General features: G+C 43.2%; 1 long non-coding RNA gene across 1 annotated transcript in view; it reads right to left on the bottom strand.

Moving 5' to 3' along the window:
* Positions 1-15,718, bottom strand: part of LOC140846609 (uncharacterized) — a 34,453-nt gene extending 18,735 nt beyond the window's left edge. Inside the window, exon 1 of the long non-coding RNA XR_012125901.1 lies at positions 15,203-15,718. This is a non-coding gene — a long non-coding RNA (uncharacterized lncRNA). The remainder of the gene's footprint in view (positions 1-15,202) is intronic.
* Positions 15,719-20,421: the final 4,703 nt, after the last annotated feature.

The following is a 20,421-nucleotide window of genomic DNA, read 5'->3' as shown; positions in this document are numbered from 1 at the left end:
GCTCCCAGGGCTGGTGGCAGAGACAACATTTCCTCTCAGTCCCTGCATGTGCTCCTGGGTCCTCATGTAGAAGTCATGTCGTTGCACATCCTGAGGTGCGTGTCTCTATCCCTGCCCACATTCCACCTGGCAGCTGATTTCCTGGGACACAGGTACTTGCCCTGGGGCCTCCATGGCTTCAGGGATACTAGATGGCTGCGGGAAGGGCTACTAGGCTGCAGCACACCTGCTCTCAAGCCCGCTGTCCTGGCCTCAGGTGCCGAGGCCCAACACAGAGCCTGGTGCAGCGGGGCAGGGGGCTACTGCTCCTCTCAGATCCCAGTGTTCTGGCCGCACAGTACCACCCTGCCCCAGACCCCGGCCATACCTCCCATCCCGTAACTTCCCTCAGGTCTCCAGAGGCCCGTCCCTCCGGGTCTGCTGGGGCCCAGCGCCAACCCCGGTGGGTACCCTGTACCTGCGCCACCACGTTGTTCTTCACACACAGACTAGGGGTATTTTGACAAGTTCCTTTACCTCCAATATTGTGTTGCAATTTCAAAAAATGTTTGGTGTTGTGTGGTTTAAATGTCCATCAAGAACCTATGGTCATTCCAGACACAAGACAGACACTAGATATGTGGGGTCTCCCACAGGCCCAGCACACCCTGCAGGCGCTCCCCATGTAGGATGAACTGGAGAAGGTGGGGTACATCGCCCAGCTTCCTCTAGTGTGACCTCATTCTACGGCAATATGGCCTGTGGAGGCTGACAAGGAGCAAGGAAATGGGCGCTAATCAGGAGAGGTGGGGAAGGAAGGCAGCAGGGAGGGAAGGAGGGTGGAAGGCAACTTCATGCCCGGAAACTCAGGGACACAGTGACAGCCTCGTGGGGGACAGAGGAACACGGCCATCCTTCATGGTCTGTTATGGAATCTGTGGGCTGGGACTGGCCTGGAGATCAGAGACCTACTCCGCATGGCAGGGGCGAGGCGACTGAAGCCCAGCAGGGATGCAGAGCTCGGGATGGCGCTCAGTCTGGGGTCGGGCCACACCGTCTCGTGAGCAGTGGGGCCCAGGTTCTCTCCTCAGGCCTGAATCTGCCTTTTCCTTCCCAAGGCCTTCACGTGATTACTGTTGAACACTATTTCGAGTATGTGGAGGAGTCGGAAGAACAGATCAACAGTCTGCATGTAATTTCTCTCTTCTTTTGTGACGCTCTTCCTGAAGGACCTGGTCTCATGAAGGCAGACGAGGTCCTTGGGTCATCAAGGTCTATAAAATCTCTCCAGCCCTGATCATGTATTTTCTTAGCATTGACCTGGTTTCTGACCCCCAGTCTACAGTGAGACACTAAAATTACAAATGATCCATAGGTATCACATGTGAAAATAGGTCCCTCGATCAGCAGCAATCAACCCAAGGACCAACCCAGTATCAACAGTTTTCAGCCCAGGAGGTAGGCCTACTCCTTGTACATTAGGCTTGTTGGAAGTCTGTCTGTAGTATCTAGCAACCAGCTCAGGACTTTAAATAACCCTTGTAACAGTTGGCCCAAAATGGCCGTATTTATAAGAGCTTCCACGTTGGTCTCCATTCCCAACTTAAGACCAACAAGAGAAAGCCAAATATATACCCCTGACAAAAACAGAGGACGCCCGGCACCTGGACCACTCACTGCAGCTTCCCCCTGCCCATGGCCTCCAACCAGAGCAGAGCTGAGGCCTTCCCATTCCCCACAATGACGGTTTCCCACTCCTCTCCCTGATTCTGAGTCTCTGCCACAACCCAAGTGATGGCAGTTGACTTCCTTGCTCCAACAAGCTCTGAATAAATATCCTTTGCTTCTTCTCACTTGGTTGGCCTTTGTTTACTGACAGTTCATCGTGGAGTCCTCCCAAGACCCAGAATGAGCTGTCCATTGCTGCAGACCCCAGCCTCAGGCGAGTGTATTCCCACCGAGGCCCCCCGTGCCTTGCAGCCTGCAGCTCGCCGAGGCTGGGATGATGTGGTAAGTTAGCACTGGACAGTCAACTGTGCTCTGTGTGTGAGTTTTCAGGCTATTTTTTCTCAGTTTGCCGTCTGGGTTTTGTTTTAGGTCTCCAGGTGTTTGACCTCCTTGGTGGGATCCAGACATTCTTTTGGCTGTCTTTGGTGTTACAGCTTTGTGTTGTGCTGGGCAAAGGTGTGTCATGACGAGAATCAGAGGGTAGAATGAGGAATGGGCCTTATGAGTCTTGTTTGAGCTGGCCTCTGGGACCAGTGAGTTTGACTGACATCTACCTGGATGAACTTGGCTGAAGGCCACCGATCAAACCATCTGTCCAGGTCTGCTTCCATCTAGATCCTGTATCCTAAGAGAGAATTCTATCTGGTTTTCCAATGGCTGAGGACATTGTAGGGTCTATGTTCAGAGGCAGCCAACTGTCATTTTGGGGCCCCAAGGCACGAGGTACATAAATGTTTCATTTCTACCAACCATCACCAGCTCTCTTGGGGTTATGTAAACTTAAGTCCTCTCCTCTGGCAGGAAAAATCCCTACTTCTCCCATGTATGCACTGCAGTCCTAATTCTTGTGCCCTTTGTAAATGGCACCTTCACCAAGGGTGATTTGGGTCTTCAGTGCCTGACGGTGCCTGATGGTGCCTGCCGTCGAAGTCGAACAGGCTGAAGGGGAGGCGTGGAGCTGATTATATGTACAACTCACTCTGAGAGGACGCCCCACGTTTGAGCGCCTGATGAGAGAACAAAAAACACAGACAACACAGATAGACAGACAATGGCTGCAGCCCCGATGTGGCGCAGCACGTTTATTTTTATACTGCCTTTCTCGGACCTCAGCAAAGTGCTTTACTCCTCTTTCCCTTCTCGGGGGCGGGGGCGGCAGAACAGAAGCAGGGGCGGTGTTTTCACACATCCTCAAGGTCTCCCTATTTTCAGAGAGAGGCGTCTTGGCTCGTCTTCGAAGACAAGATATGTTTTTAAGGGCAGATAACTTCCAAGGACTGCACCGGTTGTTCTCAAGTTTGTGCTTTCCCATGCTGCATTCAGACCTGCGGGAAGGTGCTTTCCCATTCTGCCTACAAACATGTGACAAAGGCCGTCCCCAACAAGTGCCAACTCCAGAGAACACTCGATTTCATCAAAATGTTCATTTGAGAGGTACCTTGGAAAAGTAGAGAAATAAGATTCCACGTGTCCAATGAGCAGCACATTTTTTATTGATACGGTGAGGTCTCCAAAAGAAATTGTTTTTCTTTTTCTCCATTGGTTTATTTTTTTTTTATTAAAAAAATTTGACTTGATTCTCTTTTGAACAAAAAAAGAGTATGAATCCAAAATTGTTTCCCTAACATATTGGCCACAGCAAATGAACAATTTGACAAACTGAAGCGTGGATAAACTAGACTCATTTCCCCAGTGAACCCGCCTCTCTTGTCCTTCAGTTGTGTCCCTCTACCCACTTCTCATTACCTTTATTCTTCTCATGCCCCTCCTTCTGCACCTCCTCCTTCCTCTTCCCCTTGTCCAAGTCCCTTACCTTTTCCCAACAATTCTCCTAAGACATCAAAGTGTCAGTTGCCTCCAAGGATCCATCCTTCGCATCACTAGCAATGTAGGTAAATGTAGAATTTCAACCTTGAAACTGAGCTTAATTAAGGGTTATAAATAATTAAAGGTTTCTTGCATTTTAGGAGACTTCAACACACCACTCACTCCAAAGGACAGATCAACCAGACAGAAAATAAGTAAGGAGACGGAGGCACTGAACAACACATCAGAACAGATGGACCTAACAGACATCTACAGAACACTCCACCCAAAAGCAGCAGGATACACATTCTTCTCAAGGGCACATGGAACACTTCCCAGAATAGATCACATACTAGGCCACAAGAAGAGCCTCAGCAAATTCAGATTGATTCAAATTGTACCAACCAACTTCTCAGATTACAAAGGTACGAAATTAGAACTAAATTGTACAAAGAAAACAAAATGGCTCACAAACACATGGAAGCTTAACAAACATGCTCCTAAATAATCAATGGATCAATGACCAAATTAAGACAGAGATCAAGCAATATATGGAAACAAATGAAAACAACAGCTCAATGCCCCAACTTCTGTGCGATGCAGTGAAGGCAGTTCTAAGAGGAAAGTATATAGCAATTCCAGCCTGTTTAAAGAAGGAAGAACAGTCTAAATTCACAATTACTGAAACTGAAAAAAGAATAAATGAGGCCCAAACGCAGAAGGAGGGACATTGTCGGGTCCCTTCCCTGTCTCTGACCCGCAGATGAGGGAAGAGACACGATTGTTCGTCGAAGATCTTAAGGACCAGCCAGGGGACTCAAGGCGTGACAGCGTAACAGTGGTGCCGAGAAGGCATCTCTCATATTTACTGATGAAATGGTTGTTAACAACAATATTGGGGTTTCCATGCACAATCATTAATTAAGTCCAACTCTCAACAGTTTCACCTTCTGAAGAATAACGAACAAATCCTCATGGTGAACGAACACAGAAACTCTTTCTGTCTTGGCTACTGTTTTTGTCTTGACTACAAACAAACCATCAAGGCAAATGTGCTTATACATATGATTTTTATACTTTCTATATAAATTCCATATAACTTCCCACAGACATAATAAAGCTCAGAGAAGAAATAAATAAAATTGAGAATAATAAAACAATAGAAAGATTTAATGAAAGCAAGAGCTGGTTCTTTGAGAAGATAAACAAAATAAATAAACCCTTAGCCAGACTTATCAAGAAAAAAAGAGAATCTACACACATAAACAGAATCAGAAATGAGAAAGGAAAAATCACAATGGACACCACTGAAATACAAAGAATTACTACAGAATACTATGAAAATCTATATGCTAACAAGCTGGATAACCTAGAAGAAATGGACAACTTTCTAGAAAAATACAACCTTCCAAGACTGGCCCAGAAAACAGAAAAACTGAACAGACCAATTACCACCAATAAAATTGAATTGGAAATCAAAAAACTACCCAAGAGCAAAAGCCCAAGAACAGATGGCTTCACCACTGAATTTTACCAGAAGACAGCATACCCATTCTCCTTGAAGTTTTCCAAAAAACAAAAGGGGATACTTCCAAACTCATTCTGCAAAGCCAGCATCACTCTACTACCAAAACCAGGCAAAGACAACACAAAAAAAAGAAAACTACAGACCAATATCCCTGATGAACATAGATGCAAAAATACTCAACAAAATATTAGCAAACCATATTCAAAAATACATCAGAAGGATCATACACATGATCAAGTGGGATTCATCTCAGGGATGCAAGGAGAAACCTGGACTGGATCACTGACGGAAGAACCAAGCGGCACTCGGAGGTCTTGGAGTGTTGAGGTTTATTTTACACCAGCAGGCTCAGAGGGAAGTAATCTCCCAAGGTCTGAGCCCTGAGCACAAGCAAGGGGAGCAATTTATATTATTTTGATATGTGGCATTTTGGCATGTGCAGGGCAAAAGAGCCTGGAGGAGGGGAGTAGGAAGCTGGGAGTGCTTTGCCAACTGGAGGAAAAAAGTGGTTTGCTGACCTTCAAGGCTGTGTTGAATATTTTCCTTATCAAATGTAGTAACCACATTATTTTTCATATGAAACATTCCTAAGAGTGTGTATCAATAATACCTTAATTAAAAAATTGTAATAAAGTAAATGCAAGTTGTTAGGCCGGCAGTCATTACAGCACTGGGAATTTGGTACCTGCTGGGGAACTGAATGAATCCACGAGTCACCTACACTGAGGCATTGAGGTGATAGCTGAAATCAGAAAGAAATGAGCTCACCCAGGGGGAGAAGGCAGAGAACAGCTTCGGACTGAAATCTGGAGGAGACAACCATGCGCCCTATTGCACAGGTACCTGGATGGTGTTCAACCGGGAAGTGACTGTTCTCATCACCTGCAGCTGAAACAAAAGTTTCCTCCAGGACTTGAATGACTCTCCGATTTTGGTTCTAACTCTTTAAAACTGTTTCTCCCACTTGATTTCAAAGCCTCTTCTTCCCTTTCAAAACATTTCCAAAATGGCAAATCCTACAGCTAAAGAGTCCATTGAAGTTGGGTTGCAAACATTAACTGCTTTTGTCTGCTAAAGATTAATGATGTTTCTGATAAGCACAGTTCTGATTAATTGCTGTTGAAACTCCTGAGCTGAATGTGAAACCTGGGAAATTAACTCTTAAATGAACTTAAGACACAAAAGGCCATGTATCCTCAACATAATCCAATCTAAGAGACTGCAAAGGAAAACACAAGAGCCAATATTAAATTCATGACATGACTGATTTGTGTTCCATTTGTGGAAAAAACTACAAAAGCTCATCATTCTCTAGGAGACTTTCCTTTGATATTAACCTGCCTGAACTGTGAAAAATAGTCTGAAACATAACTTTTGACTGCACTCATTGAACATTTGTCATCCTCCAAAATTTTTCATTTGCAAATATTGATGTTCAGTCATATATTAAAAGAACAAAATAAAAAGAAAATCCAGTCCATTAAAAAAGAAAAAAACTAAAGTAAACGTTAAAAGCCAAATAGCCAAATTCTTCCATCGCTAGCCTAGCTGTGGCCCCAGGTGGCATTACTATAAGACCAGACTGAGATTCTATGCTTGAAAATATTTTTAAGGTATTAATCTTTGTACTAATCAATGGCATAGGTAAGATAATTCATTCTCCAGAACTTTTACTTCTAACAGTAGGATTTTTGGGAAATCAATGTAAATTTATGGGAGTTTATAAACTCAAGAGTATACAAAGATTTAAAAGTTAAGGCTGTCAGTTTCATGGAGACAGGCATGCCTACCCTGCTCTATTCCACAACCACCCAGTTGTCAATTACATGGAAATTTCAATAGCTATGTGACCTCTGAGCATTACATGTCTTAGCTCTACTAGTGATCCACCCTTTTTTATCATACTCTTCATGGTTCTGCTCCCAAAAGGGCTTGAGGGGACAAAGGACCTCACTCTTCCCTATGTGGGATTCCATTTTAGTGGGCAGTTTCATTACCCCAGACTTAGTATCAGAAGGTATAAGAAGGAATTGGGGAGGAGGTGGAGCTACCACCATTTAGGGTATGAATAAACATCTATTGAATAGTCTGCCTATTAATAAAATTTAATTCAGATGCGTTAAAAAGTAATAATAATAAGGCTGTCAGGCATGGCCTGAAGATTTAGTCAAGTCTGGAAGGTAAAGCTAGACAACTCAGGACAACAATTAAGATGAGGAAACAAAGTCAAGCACTATACTTAGGTCAAAATGTTTGTATAACCAGGCTGAAGAAACAATTAACAAAACTTTGCTACACATGTCCTAGTTAGGTTAAGAAAGAAGCCCAAGTCTGAGGTCCTCAGATGAAGGGAAATGGGCGTGCCTGGCAGACTTGGTGTGGAGTAAGGAAACAGATAAGAAACTGCTAACATCCCTTCCTCAGGCATCTTAGGGTTGAAAAATTTCCTGTGCATTCCACAGAAAACCAGAAGACCAGGATTATCCCCACCACGGCTCTCTCCCCTCATTTGAGTAGATCATGAAGGAAAATGCCTTCAAAAGATCAAAATAAAACTATCTTACAGAACTTAGCCTTTATCCAATTCACAATTTTTCTTCCTTGCTTTGTGGAATATGGCAATGGGCTATGAAACCTGAGACTAAACGGAAATGACCTTATAACACATTTCGAAGGCAGCAATATAAGTCAATGAGAGTTTGCAAACATTTCTATATCTTTCTAGATGGCATTATTTAGACATCTCAATAGAGTTCTCACAGAATGGACATCTCAAAGACTAAATGCAGCTAAACTGTGAAGAAAAATCATTTCTTTAGTGAGGAACTCTATATCTAGAACCTATCTGCATCTAACAATGCGGAGAACAAGTAAATTGCTTTTACTTTCACTTAGCAATTTACAGAGCATTTTCACACTATCTCATTGAATCCTTGAAACAACCCTGTAAAGTAGGACAGGAATAACCATTGTATAAAATATAACACTGGGACTAAGACAAGACTAGGTCACAAATAATCAGAGGTGAAAATCACCTTCAAACTAAAGATTTCCTGATTCTAAGAAACCAGAACACAATTAGATCCTCATATCTTAAGATCTCAAAAGAGTATTTCAGTGGCATTGACAGAACTGAATACTTTGAGTGATCATATATTTAATGTAATTCACAATGTAATTCAATATAACTCACAATTCCCATGTAAAAAACAACTGGGGCACGCTTTTGCTTTAATGGACTTAAAAAAAAATCCTTTAGTGGGTCTTCACAGCCAATATTGGAATTCCAAAACAGAGATCATCAAGTGTTCCTACCAGATAAGGGTGAACCCTACACGCAAAGAAATGAGATTTTCTATTAGGTCTCTATTAGGCCAATGTATATTCATTGGTATAACACCTTAAAAACATTTTCAAAGCTAGTCTTATCACAGCAATGAGTGAGTCTGTAACCCTAATGAGACCTATTAATAAAATCTGGGAGGTAACAATTCATTTTGAGTATGGTGGGGACTAAATGTAGACTTTCTGTATAAAATTTAGCTTGGTGACCTGGCGCCTATAGACACGAGGTTAACATTCCCAAAGAGGAGCACTCTGTCTCGAGCTCTTTACGTGAGGATTGGAAAACTTGCAACAGAAACTCAAAAGCTGCAAACGTTCCTTCATTTATACATACAACAAATGAAACCAATATTTTCCTTTAACTTCTAAGAAGGAACCATAAAACGCCAGGAAATGTAGAATTTAAAAAAATAAATTTCTACTTATGGTTCTACTGCCAGAGACAGCAGTCACATAAAGTTTCAGATGCCAAATATAACCAACTAAAACACTTAGATACGCTCTTAAGACATTCCTTGATTTTTCATGGCTTGATGAAACAGATAAGAATGTTGAAATAAAATACAATCATATACAACGACTTAACACCTCGATTCAGTGGCATGTCACCTCTAAAATGATCACACAGAAATCTACTTTGAGAAATGCGTGAACATGAGGCCTTTTAATTCAAAGTACTACTTGATAAATTACAGGCTGATACAGTTACAAACTCTCCAGCTACTCCCTCCCTCCAAAGGCTTTATGAGAAACACTGAGGAAAATAATTTCAATACAGATTTATGGTCTTAGCTTTGGCTAATTTAGCCAAACCATTATTTCACCTACAGACAAAACATTAAAAATCTTAAAAATGAGCAAAATCAAATAAGTCAGAAAGACAAATACATGATTTCACTTAATATGTGGAATCTAAAAAACAAACAGAAAGAAACTTATAAATCCAAGGAACAGAATGGTGGCTGCAACAGGGGACACATGTGGGACAATGGGCAAAATAAGGAGAAGAGGATAAAAATGTACAAACTTCCAATTATAAAATCGTCACAGGGATGAAAGTACAGCATAGGGAATATAATCAATAATGTAGTTACCATCTTTGTATGATGACAGATGGTAACCACACGGTGAGCATTTAGTCATGTATATAATTGTTAAACTACTACATTGTACACCTAAACCAATATAAATAATCAACTACATTTCAATTTAAATAGTTTTAAAATATTAAAAATGTGCAAATGTAAAGTCTATAATGCTAGACACACATTTTCAACTAAACAATTTCTCTGAAAAACTTAAAAGTTGCGATGACCACAAGATGCAATCAAGATATGATCTCAACAGATACAATAATACACAACAGAAATCCCAAAAGTACAAGTGACTTCCACCTGTTCTGGAGATCTGCGTTATTTTTCACTATTTGCAAATACCAGACAGGATAATGTCCATTATCACAATTATATATCACCTCTATATAATGCAGTCCTTAGAGCAGATCTTAAAATAGGCAGCCCAGAGGGAAGAATTCTCATTCACTTATTCAGTAAATATTTACTAACTACCTATTATATACCAGACACTGGACAGAATACCAAAATAGAAAGACACCACTGTGTAACCTTTAGTTTGTTTATTGTCTGTCATCTCAGGGATACACACAAGATGAGACCATGAAGAGCCATACCAAGGAATTGAGATTTTATTCTAGGTGGCTCCAGGCCACGAGGAGTCTTAAGGGGAGGACTAACATGATCTGAGTTAAGTTGTTGGAAGGCCACTCAGGAGAATGTCCATTATGTAAAGAAGGGAGGGAAGCCAGTGAGGAGGCCACCAGGGAACTCAAGCAAAACAAGTGCTAGCCTAGTGACTGCAGAAGTGGAAGTAGACAAGTTCAGTGTCAGAGTCTTGGTGTCAAACATTCTTGACTTTGAACCTTTTTACCATTTACATCCTTGGACAAATTCTTACAACTCTTTGAGCCTCAGTCTCCTTACTTAGCAATGCTTGTAAAGCCTAGCACACATAAAACACACAATACATTATTATCATACTACTTTAGTAACAAAATCCATCTGAAGGAGGTCACATGGACTGACTTCCTTTTCCCCCTATACCAACATTAACCCTAAGTAATTTTTAAAATTTTACTTAAGCAGAGTGGACATCCAATACTAACGTAAGTAATCTTTACCAAGATTCAACTGCAGTCACATACAGGTACTGCATTAACTCCACCAAAGGCAAATTCCTATTTCTCACAGAACTTACACTAAAACAACTGCTTATAAATATACATTGAGCAAGGTGTTTTGGTCAAATTAATGAAAGTCTAGTTTGCACCTTCAGTTTGTGTTCTCACATATATTCTTTTATTTCTCAGTGTTTATGAGTAAAAAGGATATAAGCAGAATTTTGTAGTTAAATCGTGATCAAGATTGTGCTGTTACTATCAATTATTTTAATTTCTACTGTCAACAGCTTTTATTTAAAACTTTATTAAGGGACGACATTCCTCATTGTTATAGCACTGAGACACCAGGAAACTAAGTTACCAAAAACCTCTTTTTGTAAGTATATGGATTATCAACATTCAACTATCTGTGGCTTCCCCTTACACTCAATATTCTTTCAACAAAAGATGAACCACTTTGAAAATCTATAATATTCAGTCATTCATTATGTATTAAGCAGGACTTATAAGAAAGACAATGTGCTAGGCACTACATAAGGGTAACAGTGTAATGTGGCCTTATCCTCACGGAGTTTATAATCTAATGAGACGAAGTATTCACACATAACAGGAAGGAGTGATGTGGACAGAATTACAAGTATCCAAAATAAAGAGATCATTTTCAGTTGAGGTAGTCAGAAAATGCTTCACAGCTGGGTGGAGTTTGAGCTGGACCCTTGGATAACTAAGTGGATTTTTACAGAATTTGCCAGGAAGAAAGTATGGGACAAACAACTTTTGAAGCAAACAACTTCATTTTTCATTTTTCTGAGTTGTTTCCTACGCATTTTACAGTATGCTAACCCTAATCACGCCCGAAGTCTGGATATTTAGATGAGGATTTAGGTTTAGGATGCCCACCTTAAGTTCCCACCTCACTTTCCCCCAGGGACACCTTTTAAAATAACCAGATTTAAAGCCCAAAAAGTAAATAACCTACACCACAATTATCGTGTAAGTGACAGATGCTGGATTCCCTATTCTCTATCTCCTGCTCACCCGTCACCTGGGACAGAGGGCTGTCATTCCCCCAGCTCACTGCTCCCTCATTCTGGGATCTGGAAGTAATAACAGTCTTGTGACTCTACAGTCGTCCCCTCATATCTGCGCTTTCAGTTACCCACCATCAACCATGGTCCAGAAGCACATGATGCCCTTTCTGACAAATCATCAGAAGGTCAACAATAGCCTAACACTACATCACACTACGTCGTTTCTTCACTTCATCCCTTCACAGAGGCATTTTACCACCTCATGTCGTAAGAAGGGTGAGTACAGTACAATAACGTATTTTGAGAGGAAGACACATGCAGGTAACTTTATTAAAATATACTGTCATAATTATTTTATTATTGTTAATAATCTCTCACTTTCTCTTAATTTATGAACTTTATCATACTTATGTATGGTATAGGAGAAAACATAGTACATAGAAGGTTCAGTACTATGTACATTTTGAGGCATCAACTGGGGGGTCCTGGAATGTATCCCCTGCTGAGAACGGAGGGGGGACTGCTGTAGTTGCCATGCGTGAGTGTGCTGAAACGGTCTTCAATCAACAAGACCTCAGAGTTTCACTTCCCCAAAGTGGGAGCTTGGATGCTAAGAGTACTACTTGGCGACCCCATGTGGGTGGCTTGTACACCCCGTTCGGCAGGTCACAACTTACAAAGCCCTAATTCAATACAGCAGTGCCAGCTTCTTAACGCAGAAAGCATGCACAAGAAACCAGAGAACAGCATCAATTTATGTGTAGGGGCTTTTTTTTTAACTTTTTATTATAAAAATTTTAAGTATGTAAAAGGTATACACAATAGAGTAATAAGCCTCCATGCACTCATCACTGAGCTTCAACAATTATCAACTCACAACCAATCATGTTTTATAACTTACATGTCTTATTATATGAAAACCCCATAGGACCCTATGTTCGTGTACTTCTACATTCTTCACTGACTCCATCCTCAGATAAATCCACACTGCTACAGTAGACTCTACAAGGCCAGTTTTTCTTAAAGCCACACAGAAGTGCAAGTTTGATTTTAAAAAACAATCAACTCGAGTGCTCAAACCAAGGAAACAACAACAAAGAAAATGCGAAATAAACAGATCATCCAAACTCAGTTTGCATGTACTTTTGGAATTGCCTGTACCTTCTCCATATTCTTATTTCAGCGAGAATGAATAAAATGATGGGAGAATTCATGTCAAACAAAATAAAGCTTCACAGATGAGGTGTCTTGAGCAAATCACTTGGCCCCCTGAGCTGTTTCCTCCTCTATAAAATAGAGAAAGATCACCTACCTCAAGGACTTGTGAGAATTAAATGAGTGTTTATTAAATGCCCCATGGACAGTTTTTTATATTACTACACAGCTGACTCAGGAAGAACTAGAAAGCTGTTGGGTTTCCCAATTCTCTCCCTTCATACACCAACTCTGTCTCATGCTAAAGGTGAGGGGCTAAACACTCTGATTTCAAGAAGCTTCCTTGCCTGTAAAGCAAATAAAGGGAGCTGAGATTGAAGGAGCGGGATAAATCTTGTAAACTGTCAGGCTTCACAAAATTATTTCCCCTTAACTAGTAGAGCCATCCAACATCACACAGAGGTAGTATGTGGCCAACCTACCTAGTAAAACACTCTGATTTCCCCCATTTCTTGGTCACTATATTTACTCTTTCAGCCACCCACAGCCTCCACACAGCACAGTAAAAACAGCAGGGCGGCCATCAGGATTCTTAGCTGAGCCACAGTGTTAAGAAGCTCAAGAGGAGTTAGTCACCACAAGGCGACCAGCTTTACCTTCATTTCTTACTGTGTCCCTAAGGAAGCTGGGACCGTGATTGTGTTCCGTGTCACCTGCTTTGGAAAGGGAGCTCACTTGTTACTCAAAACTATCAAATTAATTTAAAGGTCTTAGAAGGAAAACATATGCAGTCACAACTGTTCAAGATGTTAACTCTTCCTTTAGTGTTTTCTTTTAGTCTCTCAGTTTACCTTCTTTTTGAGACTGAATATACATCACGGATGTGCCCTTTTGAATCATCACCCCAATCACCGATCCTCTTTCCCTTCGTGAAGATGCACAGGTTGTGCACTAGAATAACACCAACCACAACAAATCATCCACTTACAGTGTTCTACCTAAAACCAGTCTTTATTTCACATATTACCCATTTTTGCTGTTTCCCTAATCATAATATAGTAAAATACAGCATGGAACAGTTTACCATGTGCTTTGTAAACCTACTCGCTTAATTCTTAACACCCTATGAAAATGATTAATTCCCCTACTTTATGAGTAAGGAAAAAGTTAAGAACTTACTATCTCGTGTAGGTATAAAGCACGTTAGCGCAAAACCGGACCTCTAAGCCTTCCACACCTCCACTAACACCATTCTCTTTCCACGCTACAAGGCTCTCTTTTCTAAGACGCGGAGGCCTACAGTTCTCACCTAAACCACAGTTGCTGCAAAGAGTAAACCATCTTCAAAAAATCTCTCTAGATTGCAACCAGATTTCCCAACCCTACACCTACAAATCATCCCATTTCTTGCTTCCTCACCCTTCAGCAATTCCTCCCTCCCCACAGCCCAGTGTCCACTCTTCACAGATACTGTCATCATTCCCTCAATCCCTCCTGCAAATATTCCACTTCTTCAAACTGAAGGGAGGCCTCTCATCCCCCTTTCCTCAAATCTTGGCACTCCCTTCCCAGCACAGGTACGTTCTCACTGCATAAACTACACAGGACAATTCTCGGTCCTTAACAAACCTTTTAATAACTTGAAAAGCCCCATAAAGATGGACATGACTTGCAGATCCTCCCACCTGCACACCTGACCCAGGGGCACCAGGCCACTTCCAATTCCGAAGAACAGAGTACCAACCCTTACACAGATTCTGCCCCGGCCCCACTGTCACCAGCGACTTCTTTCCCGTAATGTGGTCATCCGCACTTACAAACTCTCCGCCAGGGACTCCCTTCCAGGGTTCCCAGACTCTCCTTCCTCGGTTTTCTTTCCGCCCCTCCTGGGCCGCTGCCCACCTTGCCAACTCTCCCTCCCTGCCCGCCGCAGTGCTGAGCAGCGGCTGAGGCAGCTCCTCCTCTCCCGCAACTTCCAAGTTCGGCCTCCTACCACCTGTTCTCACCAGTGGCCCACCTTTGCCCGGCCCGCCTCTCCAGACACCCCTGCAATTCGTCCCGCCCAGAAGCCGGCACCTCGAGGCAGTTCCGGGGTGCCTGTGGGGCTGAACCTCCCATCCGTGGGCTTCCCAGCCCGGGGTCCTGCTCCCCTTCTCCACGCCCCGCCCCGCCCATGGGAGATGACATCCGCCGCGGCCGCCGCCTCCTCCACCTCCATCCCCCTTCGCGGACGCCAGGCCCGCGGCCGCTCACCTCCCTCCCCGAGCGCCAACCACCCTCGCTGGTGGAGACGAGGGGGGCGTGCACCCCCGCCCGCTCCCCAGCCCCCCGACGCGCACCTGTTCCTCCTCCTCCTCTTCCCCGCCGCCGGCCGCGCGGGAGCCCCGACCCCCACCCCCGCCGCGCCCCGGCTGCCCCAAGCCCCGCACTCACCACGAGTAGGTCTGCTCCGCCATGGCGCTGACTCTGCTGGTATCCGCTGCAGGCTCCGGCCGGGCCCGGCGGCCGCGGGGGAACGAACGGGTGTCGGGCTCGCTCCCACCGGGGGCGGAAGACGCGGCCGCGGCCCGGCGCTCGCGCGCTTGCTGGCCCGGCGGGCGGGCCGGGGACGCGGCTGCCGGGGGGAAGCCGGGCTCCGAGGCGGCCCCGCTCCCTGGGCCCCGGGGCGGGGCGGGCTCCGCTCTCAGCCTCCCTCACCGGCGGCGGCGGCGGCTCCGCGGCGGCTCTAAACCCAACATGGCGGCGGCGACGCTGAGAGCAAGGGGGCCCCGGGGCGGGCGAAGAACGACAGGGCCCCGCGCTCACTGCGCGCTGGGCCGCGGGAGCGCCGCGCTCGGGCGACGGCGGCGGCCTGGGGACATGGCCGGCGGGCGGAGGCAGCGGCGGCGGCGGCGGCGGCGGAGGGGGGCGCTAGGCGGTGAGGCGAGGCTGCTCGGCTCACACCTGCCGAGGGGAGGAGAGCCGACGGCGGGCGCGAGCCTTGGCCCCGGGCGGGTCACGTGCCCAAAATTCCCCCCTGCTTTATTCTTCCTTCTCAGGATTGCTTTGGCTATTTGGGGTCTTTCGTGGTTGCATATGAATTTCAGAACCATTTGCTCTAGTGCATTGAAGAATTCTGTTGGTATTTTGATAGGGATTGCATTGAATCTGTATATTGCCATTGGCAGGATGGCCATTTTGACAATATTAATTCTTCCTACCCATGAACACAGGATGTGTTTCCATTTATTGGTATCTTCTTTAATTTCTCTCTTGAGTGTCTTGTAGTTTTCAGAGTACAGGCCATTCACTACCTTGGTTAGGTTTATTCCTAGGTATTTGATTCTTTTGGATGCAATTGTAAATAGAATTGTTTTTCTGATTTCTCTTTCTGCTAGTTCATCGTTAGTGTATATAGGAATGCAACAGATTTCTGTGTATCAATTTTGTATCCCGCAACTTTCCTGAATTCAGATACTAGATCTTGTAGTTTTGGAGTGGATTCTTAAGGGTTTTTTATATACAATATCATGTCATCTGCAAACAGGGACAGTTTGACTTCTTCCTTACCAATCTGGATGCCTTTTATTTCTTTGTGTTGTCTGATTGCCGTGGCTAGGACCTCCAGAACTATGTTGAATAAAAGTGGGGAGAGTGGGCATCCTTGTCTTTCCCCAACTTAGGGGGAAAGCTTTCAGCTTCTCGCTGTTAAGTATGATGCTGGCTGTGGGTTTCTCATATATGGCCTTTATTATGTTGAGGTACTAGCCCTTTATACCCATTCGGCTGAGAGTTTTTAGCATGAATGGATGTTGAATTTTGTCGAATGCGTTTGCAGCATCTATGGTCATATCATGTGGTTTTTGTCCTTTTTGTTCATGTGGTGGAAGATGTTGATGAATTTGTGAATGTTGTACCATCCTTGCATCCCTGGGATGAATCCCACTTGATCATGATGGATGATCCTTTTGATGTGTTTTTTGAATTCAGTTTGTTAATATTTTGTTGAGTATTTTTGCTTCTATGTTCATCCAGATATTGGTCTGTAGTTTTTTTGTGTGGCGTCTTTGCCTGGTTTTGGTATTAGAGTGATCTTGACCTCGTAGCGTGAGTTTGGGAGTATTCCCTCCTCTTGTACTTTTTGGGAAACTTTAAGGAGGATGGGTATTAGGTCTTCACTAAATCTTTGATGAAATTCAGCAATGAAACCACCTGGCTCTGGGATTTTGTTCTTAGGTAGTTTTTTGATCACCAGTTCAATTTCCTTGCTGGTAATTGGTCTATTCAGATTTTCTGTTTCTTCCTGGGTCAGCCTTGGAAGGTTGTATTTTTCTAGAAAGTTGTCCATTTCTTCTAGGTTATCCAGTTTCTTACCATATAATTTTTCATAGTATTTTCTAATAAGTCTTTGTATTTCTGTGGTGTCTGTAGTGATTTTTCCTTTCTTATTTCTGATTCTGTTTATGTGTGTAGACTCTCTTTTTTTCTTGACAAGTTTGGCTAGGCGTTTATCTATTTTGTTTATTTTCTCGAAGAACCAGCCCCTCCTTTCATTGATTCTTTCTGTTGTTTTATTCTTCTTGATTTTATTTATTTCTTCTCTAATATTTCTTATGTCCCTCCTTCTACTAACTTTGGGCCACATTTGTTCTTCCTTTTCTAGTTTCATTAATTGGGAGTTTAGACTGTTCATTTGGGATTTTTCTTCTTTTCTTAGATAGGTGTGTATTGCAATATACTTCCCTCTTAGCACGGCCTTCGCTGCATCCCACAGATTTTTGTGGTGTTGAATTATTGTTGTCATTTGTCTCCATATATTGCTTGATCTCTGTTTTTATTTGGTCATTGATCCATTGATTATTTAGGACCATGTTCCATCCCTTTACTTTACTTTCAGGACCATGTTATTAAGCCTCCATGTGTTTATGGGCTTTTTCATTTTCTTTGTGTAAATTATTTCTAGTTTCAGACCTTTGTGGTCTGAGAAGCTGGTTGGTACAATTTCAATCTTTTTGAATTTACTGAGGTTCTTTTTGTGGCCTAGTATATGATCTATTCTTTAAAATGTTCCATGTTCACTTGAGAAGAATGTGTATCCTGTTGCTTTTGGATGAAGTATTCTGTAGATGTCCGTTAGGTCCATCTGTTCTAATACATTGTCCAGTGCCTCGGTCTCTTTATTTATTTTCTGTCTGGTTAATTTGTCCTTTCGAGTGAGTGGTGTGATGAAGTCTCCTAAAATGAAGGCATTGCATTCTATTTCCCCCTTTAATTCTGTTAGTACTTGTTTTGCATATGTAGGTGATCCTGTGCTGGGTGCATAGATATTTGTAATAGTTATATCCTCTTTTTGGACTGGCCCCTTTATCACTATGTAATGTCCTTCTTTGTCTCTTGTGACGTTGTTTGTTTTGAGGTCTAATTTGTCTCATACAAGTACTATAACTACTCCTTTTCTCTCTCTATTAGTTGCATGACATATCTTTTTCCATTCCTTTACTTTCAGTCTGTGTATGTCCTTGGGTTTGAAGTGAGTCTTGTAGGCAGCATATAGACGGGTCTTGTTTTTCATACATTCAGATGTATTTTTATTGGTACATTCAGACCATTTACATTTAGGGTGATTATCAATAGGTATGTACTTATTGCCATTTCAGGCTTTAGATTCGTGGTTACCAAAGGTACAAGGTAATTCCCTTACTATCTAACAGTCTAATTTACCTCACTTCGTATGCTATTACAAACACACCCTAAAGGTTCTTTTTTTCCCTCCTTTTTCTTCCTCCTCCATTCTTTATATGTTCGGTATCATATTCAGTACACTTTGTCTATCCCTTAATTGACTTTGGGGGTAGTTGATTTGATTTTCATCTGCTTAGTAATGAATTGTTCTACTTTGCTGTGGTTTTATTTCCCCTGGTGACATTTATTTAGCCTTAGGAATACTTCCATCTATAGCAGTCCCTCCAAAATGCACTGTACAGGTGGTTTGTGCGACATAAATTCTCTCAGCTTTTGCTTATCTGAAAATTGTTTAATCCTGCCTTCAAATTTAAATGATAACCTTACTGGGTAGAGTATTCTTGGGTTGAGGTTCTTCTCCTTCATTGCATTAACTATATCAAGCCACTCCCTTCTGGCCTATAAGGTTTCTGTTGAGAAGTCTGATGATAGCCTGATGGGTTTTCCTTTGTATGTGATCTTTTATCTCTCTAGCTACTTTTGAAAGTCTGTCTTTATCCTTGATCTTTGTCATTTTAATTATATGTTTTGATGTTGTCTTCCTTGGGTCCCTTGTTTTGGGAGATCTGTGCACCTGCATAGCTTGAGAGACTATCTCCTTCCCCAGATTGGGGAAGATTTCAGCAATTGCCTACTCAATAACACTTTCTATCCCTTTTTTGCTCTCTTATTCTTCTTCTGGTACCCCTATAATGTGAATATAGTTCCATTTGGATTGGTCACACAGTTCTCTCAATATTCATTCATTCTTAGAGATCATTTTTTCTCTCTGTGCCTCAGCTTCTTTGTATTCTTCTTCTGTAATTTCTATTCCATTTACCGTCTCTTCTACTACATCTAATCTGCTTTTAAATCCCTCCATTGTATGTCTCATTTCAGATATGGAATTTCTTAATGATTGAATCTCCATCTTAAATTTGTCCCTAAGTTCTTGTATATTTTTCTGTACTCCATGAACATGTTTATGATTTTTGTTTTGAACTCTCTTTCAGGAAGTTTGGTGAGTTCAGTTTCATTTGGCCCTTTTTCTGGGGTTTGTGAGATTTTGGTCTGAATCAGGTTCCTTTAACATTTCATAATATTCTATGTGGTGCCCTCCAGTGCCCAGAAGCTCTAGTCTCTGGAGCTGCTCAGCCCCTAGAGTGGGGTTCTGGGTCGTAGGGGAGCGGTGTTGGTGTGTGGGGGAGGAAAGATCTGTTTACTGATTCCCATTTGCGGTGCCTGTCTCCAGTGTCAGAGCCAGTGGGCCAAGCACACAGGTGTAAGCCTCTGTGCTTTGCATCTCTAACATGTCAGTGGGGCCTACCTCTGGCGGGCCTGATACCTGCATAGTGACTGCTGGATTGCCAGCAGGTGCCATCACCTCCTGCCAGCAGGAGGAAGGTGCAGCAGGCTGCGTGTCACAGTGAGGGAGCCTCAGAGATGAGTAGGCAGCCAGGGGGATGGGGTGCCTGAAGCTCCTCAAAGTTCCCGCTGGGCAGAGTGCACCAGACGACATTGTCCACCTATCAAGGTCCACGCAAACCCTGACCCTTCAGCAGCCCTCCGCTGCTCCAGAAGCCTGGTGAATCACCCGCCTTTCCTTTGTCTCGGAGCATGTAGATGCGGATCCCCGTCCTCCACAAATGGCCCAGAATCTCAGTCTCTCAGGCACTCTACCTGTCCCAGCTCCCCAATCCCACCAACCTCCAGAGCACCAAACAATGTAGGTTTGTGCTCCAAAGCAGACCTCCATGGCTGGGTGTTCAGCAGTCTTAGGCTTCCACCCCTCCTCGCTCCAATTCTCTTCTTCCCACCATTGGGCTGGGGTGGGTGCAGGGCTTGGGTCCCCCCAGATCAAGGCTTTCATGCATTACCCTGTTTTGTGAGGTCTGCTCTGTTTGTGAGGTCTATATGCAGTCTGGTGCAGCCTTTTCTCCTGTTGCTGTTTT

This window comes from Manis javanica, chromosome 15, assembly GCF_040802235.1.
Source record: "Manis javanica isolate MJ-LG chromosome 15, MJ_LKY, whole genome shotgun sequence".
NCBI lineage: Eukaryota > Metazoa > Chordata > Mammalia > Pholidota > Manidae > Manis > Manis javanica.
The sequence above is the reverse complement of the archived record's forward strand: the minus strand, read 5'-3'. Positions and strand labels throughout refer to the sequence as shown.